This window comes from Mustela lutreola, chromosome 10 (assembly GCF_030435805.1).
Source record: "Mustela lutreola isolate mMusLut2 chromosome 10, mMusLut2.pri, whole genome shotgun sequence".
Taxonomy (NCBI): Eukaryota; Metazoa; Chordata; class Mammalia; order Carnivora; family Mustelidae; genus Mustela; species Mustela lutreola.
Window position 1 is genome coordinate 73,330,966 of NC_081299.1, and position 6,000 is coordinate 73,336,965.

Here is a 6,000-nt window from a genome sequence, read left to right on the forward strand (position 1 = left end):
TCAATAAGAGAAACACACTCTGTATATAAGGCACAAATTCTGCCCCATCTAATGAGGTTCTGCGTTCTGGGTGAGCTGAACATGGCGCCCCAGGATGGGGGCCTCAAAATTACCACTAGAATTCCCAAGGCCAGGAAATCCAACAGGATAGCAGGGGTCCCAAATTGCTACCCAGAAAAAGCACATTTCTCCCAGAGCCTTCTGGGTCCAAAGTTCTTGTTCACTCCTAATACTTTGCTGTGATGGATTTAATGGCAAGAGGGCTCCTTGCTCCCCGCCTGGCATTGTCTGTGGAGGAGCGGGCAGAGGCTATGTGGGAAATCCCTGGTGTTCTTCACTGGCAGTATTTTCCCAGCCATAGCCTGTGGTCACACATGGACCCCATCGGCTGTGTGGCTTCAATAAAAGTGCCCACCTAGTTCTCATGAATTTCACCTGCATTTTATTTCTCCTTGAAGCAAGAGCCCAAACCGAGACTTAGTTCATAGCTCGAAAGGTTTCCAGGGAAACCAGAACTGACCACCCCCCCCAACACTGCCCTGTCCCTGCATGGCAAGGCCTTTCTCCCACGGGCTCTAAAGATCAGCAAAGAAGAGGCCTGAGCCTTTCTCTTTGAAAGAGGAAAACTGTTGCCGATACAGAGAGCCCCTGTAAGGTGCTTTGTCTCTGTTATCTCATTCTTTTAATGCTCTGAGAAAGGTGCTACCATTAGCCCCATTTTACAGATGCAGATAATGAGGCTCACAGAGGTCCAGGTACTTCCCTACAATCAGGCAGCTAGGAAGTGGTGGAGACAGGATTCAAATCCACGTCTGACTGCAAATTTCCGGCTGTTTCCCATGGTGTGACATAGACTGGGAGAGCTGTGGCAGGCTGGGGGGAGGTTTTGTCCTCACAGTGTTGTCACTGGGCCCCACAGGCCTTGGCAGCAGGAGACATGGGTCCCTGGGCCCCCGGATCTGTGGCACTAGCCCCTGTGGGCTACAGCTATGGTTGGAACTCAGTGAAGGCCTCCCATAGGATGGCCGGCAGCTGGGAGCTGGGAACCATGTGCTTAAGCCATTTTGCTTTTGGAACTGCCTCCCTCTAGTCTGTCTTTCTTCCTGTGTCATTCCCAGGTCAACAAATGGCAGTTTGTTGTTACTATCTAAAGGGTAACCAGATTTCCAGATTTGGAACCTTGGGTCTGCAGTTCAATGTGCCGGGGAGGGAGTGTTGGCTGAGGCTGAGTCCTTGATCCCCGCGGCCAGCTGGGGCATCTTTTAAGTTCTGCCAGGGCTCTCTGGTTCTAGCAGCGTATCCAGATGCAAACCTCACCTTTGCACGATGGCCACCATGGCAGGAGATAGTCCAGGCTGCTAAACGCAGGGGAGGTGGAAGGTGCTAAGCCTTCCCCCCACCCCAGGAGTGCTGCATAGAGCAGACTTGGCCCAGATCCAACTTTAGGACCCAGCAAAGCCTGGTAGTCTCCTGGTGGCCCTGCCCCCTCCCAGTCATCCTCTCACTCTCCTCTGCAGCTTTCTGTTCCCATACTCCCCCGCTCTACACACCCGAGGACTTTCTGCAAGGTGGGGTTTGGAGATACCAGTGCCTCCTTGGTCTAACCTTGCCAGGGTGGGAAGGCAGAACTGAAATTTTACAGTGTGTACAAAGGTTGACACCAGAGGCATGATCTCTCTGCCTTCTGGAAGTTCAGGATCCTTAAGCAAGGAGGAGTGGCCCAGTAGCAAGTGAGTAGGAGGGCCTCCCACCTCCCAGAGATTTCATTTCATGGGTGGCACCTGCTCTGAGCTCTCCACAGCCCCCCGAATCTGCTTATACCCACCGTTACTGCCTCTTTCCCTCTCCTCTGTGTAACTCCCTGCACCCCAGCCCCACCATTCCCTCTTTCTCCGGGAGGTTTCCCAGCACCAGCCTGGCTGACAGATCAGACCCATCTGAGTCACACTGAGCCTCTCATTTCGTCACTTAGGCCTCTGGTATCCGGGTGGCCCAGGCCTCTTGCCAAACCCACCACTAATAGCAATACGATCTTAATCACTTTTATACTTAAATTTCCTTTCTTCCAGGAGCCTCAATTTCTTTAATAAATGCAAGACTTAAAGCTGCAGGACAAAAACCAGAAACTGAAGGGAAATAGCCACTGACTTCCAATTCTTCTCCTCCTCCACGTCCTGGCACAGTTGCACTGGAAGGTGGATGTTAGAGGTTTGTAAACTGTGGTGGGCAGTTTGGATCTACAAAGGCAACCTGAGGCTTCATGCTGTCGCACGCCCCCACAGCTTCCACCACCTTCTCTCTCTTGGTTTTGCAGTTCAAAGACCTTGGAACTGCATTTAGATGAATCTAATAAGCTTGCATTTTAGAAGAGATAAAATTCAGTGTGAATATTACATTTGTCTCTTGAGTACCTGGAGATGCTCACCAGGTCCAGCTTCTTGATTTGTGCCTTAGTCCAGATGCCTTGAAGGAGTGAGTCAGCCTCACGGGCAAGAGTCAGATTTTGGCCCCACATCCCCATCCTTCGCACCCGAGAGGATATCCGAGGGGGAAGAGATGTAGAGACCCTGGCCTCCTCTGAGCCTGCCCCACTGGGGCCACAGAGAAGGGAGGTAAGCCCATGGTGGCTTTGGCCAATACCTGCCTTGTCCTTCTTTCTTTATTCAAAGGTCCAGTCATTTCATTTGATAAGAGGAAAAAAGGATTAACTGTCTAATTTTATCAAGATTGGATCTTCCGGCTCTAACTTCTTCTTCATACTGGTGACAAAATTGTTTTCCAAGAGAATTTGCTTCCTCTCTTGATAAGTCCCACCACCATGAGAAAGGAGTTTCAGCTCCTTTAATAAAGCATTCAAGACCTTCTGTGATATGTCTCTTATTCCCCTTTTAAGCTTGTTTACCTCTGTAGCCCCCTCTTATAACCAGGGCACATCAGACCACTCATGTATACTTTCATGCCTTTGACCATTTTTCTTTTCTCTATTCTCTGCAGAAATCCTTCTTAACCATTCAAGGCCTGGTTCTGATAGTATCTTTCTGGGATGGTGTCTTTGGTTCTGAGAGTCAGAATCTATTGTTCCTGCCACTACGCCCACAAAGCCCATCACGTGTGTCTGTGCTGAGTAGTAGGGACACATGAATCACATGCTTTTGGAATGAAACAAACTTGGGTTTCAGTGCTGGCTCTGTCACTTATCCACCATGTGACTTTTGGAAAATCACGAATCTCTAAGTTTCTGTGTGCTACAAAAAGTAAAACTGAAGCCTACCTTACCCTGAGAGAATTGAATGAGTTCATGTCTCTAAAATCCTTGGGAGAAGAAAATTGGGGATAAGCTCAAGGTGTCTGTGTTTCCTAATGTTGCATTCTAGGTGGCCAGCTCTAGGTCAGGGCCACGCTGGCCATCTAGACACATGCCTGCCCCCTGTCCCCAACTCTGACACCACAGCTCATACACAGTGGGCATTCAGTAAACATTTCAGACGCCTGCAGGCACTTAGTTTCTCTTTTTCAGTTTCTCTCTCTGGACAGTAGTGACAACGAGGAGCCAAAAAGAACATTCTGGGGTCTAAAGAAAACCTTTCCAACCGCTCCTCCCAGGACAGGGCCCATTGTTAATTGGAAAATCAATAGCTCTCAGTGGAGCATGCCTTCCTCTTTCATGGGGCCCCCTGCAAGCAGTGGCTGTTGGGGAGACAGTTACACCTCCTTTGAGGATAATAATGACTGCCCCAAACTCCTCTGGAAGAATGTTGAGAAGATAAATGAGATAATCCACCTGACAGCTCTTTGAGCTCTTATGCAAAAGATATCCTTGAAATATAGGATACAGGTGTGCCTTGTTTTGGTTTGTGAATTTGGGGGGATTTTATGAAAAGCTGTGCCTACAAAACAAATTAAGGGGTGAAAATTAGCAGCACAAACAGCCTCTTGGCTTGACAAAAAGATTCACAGCAGGATGCCTTTAAATAGCCAGCTCCCCTAGTGCCTTTAAAATATGACTCAATTTATAAAGAATTTGATTTACATACACCCGGTCAGGAACACGTCTACTACAGGAGGGGAGGCGCATATGTTTTTTATAATAAAGATTGATAACTGGGAGGTTTTAAAAATATAAAATATCTCTCTCTTCTCATGATCTTTAATCACGCAGTTAACACTTCCACTGCTGGGAAGCAGCTCTGCCAGGGCGCAGATGTGGCAGCGGGGGCCGGGCCGAACCCTCTGGAATGCCTCGTGGAGTGTGCAGGCAGGAAAGAGCTCTGCTTGGCGGAAGCCCGAGGGGGAGAAATAAATAACTGGCTCGAGATCCCATCCACACGCAGCACGCTGTTCCTAATTGGGTGAAAGCATTTCTAACTTAATAGAAGATTAAGAATCAGCAAGAAGTGAATCTCTCATGTCTGAAAAAGTCAAAATCGGCCTCACGTAGAAGAGGGACCGTATATAGCAGAGGCAGAGCCTCTAGATACTAGGGAGCTGGTTCAGATTTACTCTTTGGGAGATTTTAGGTATCTTGTGCGCATGCGTGCGTGCATGCGCGTGTGCGTGTATGTGCGCATGCGCACGCCGGCTGATGCGCGTCAGAGTTCAGGGGAGTGTGTGGGTCAGAATCGTGACCTCCTTAAGATGTGCACGTCCTAATTCCCAGAACCAGTGAACGTGGTATTTTATGTAGCCAGGGAGAATTAAGGAGGCAGATGAGATCAAGGGTGCTAGGCAGCTGCCCTTACGATAGGCAGGGCATCCCGGTTGCGTTATCCAGGTGGACCCTATGTCCTCTCTCAGGCCCTTCGACGGTGAAGAGGAAGAAAAATAAGTGACGGGGCATGTGAGGCGAAAGGACTCAACTGGTCATCGCTGGTGGGGAAGACGGAAGGGGACCGAGAGCCAAGGAATATGAGCAGCCTCGAGAAGAGGAAAAAGGCGAGAAAACAGATTCCAGAAAGGAACCCAGCTCTGACAACACCTTAATTTTAGCCTAGTGAGACCCGTTTTGGTCTTCTGACATTAAGAAGTGTAAGAGAATAAATCTGGATTTTTCTGCATTGCTAAGTTGGTAGTGATTTGTGGCCACAACCTTCTCCAGCTAATAAAAAGGGGGCGGTGGGCTGGCTCTTGCAGCTTTGCTGGGTAGTTCGTGCTGGTAAGGCCTGAGGAAGATCTCTGGTGCTTCTGTGAATGCAGACATGACCTCACGTTGAGCTGCGACAAGCCCCATATGTCTGTCTGGTGCCCAATTCTGAGCAGGAGGCCACAGGCCGGGCGGAATGGGAACACTGGGCTGGACTTTGAACCATCCTTGGTGCCACCTAAGTCAGGGAAAGACCTAGAATTGCCTCTAGGACAATGAGTCCTTTCTTTGGGTCAATTGTACACATATTGTGGCCCTTTGAGGGCCAGGCTCTCAAAGCCATTGGCACGTATCTGTCTGAACAATTTTAAGTTGTTCCCTTCCCCAAAGTTGCCTTTGAGGCCCCGCAGCCCTCAGCAACTTGCTCTTCAGGCAGAGCCCTGGTTCTGCAGTAGGTGGATGGGGCAAGTTGGTTTGACGTGGAACATGATTTTATTTGGAGGGGCCTTGGAACACCATGCTGCCTTTGAGGGTTCAAGTGAGCCCCAGGGGATTTGGGGTCCATCTTTCCCTTCTCTGTGCGCCTACCCTCTGGCTAGTGCACTTGGGCAAGCTCTACTCCCGGCCAGGTGGATGTGAGTGGCAGTGAGGGGAAGGTCAACTCAGAGGAGAAATCAATCATAGGACGCCTTGTTTGGTTGGAAGTACAGCTGTATCTCCAACTCAAATTTTCCCAGCAGTAGAGCTCATTAAAGAGGGGTGAGATTAGTTCACCCCAGCAGTTATCATGCGCAGTTGAAGTTCTGAATTCCCAAATCCTCTACCATGAGAGAAATATAAGTGTGAAACTGTGCCTTTCACCAACTCTGATTTGCAGTGAACGAACTTCTTCAAACCTCAGTAAGGATACCAAGTAGGTT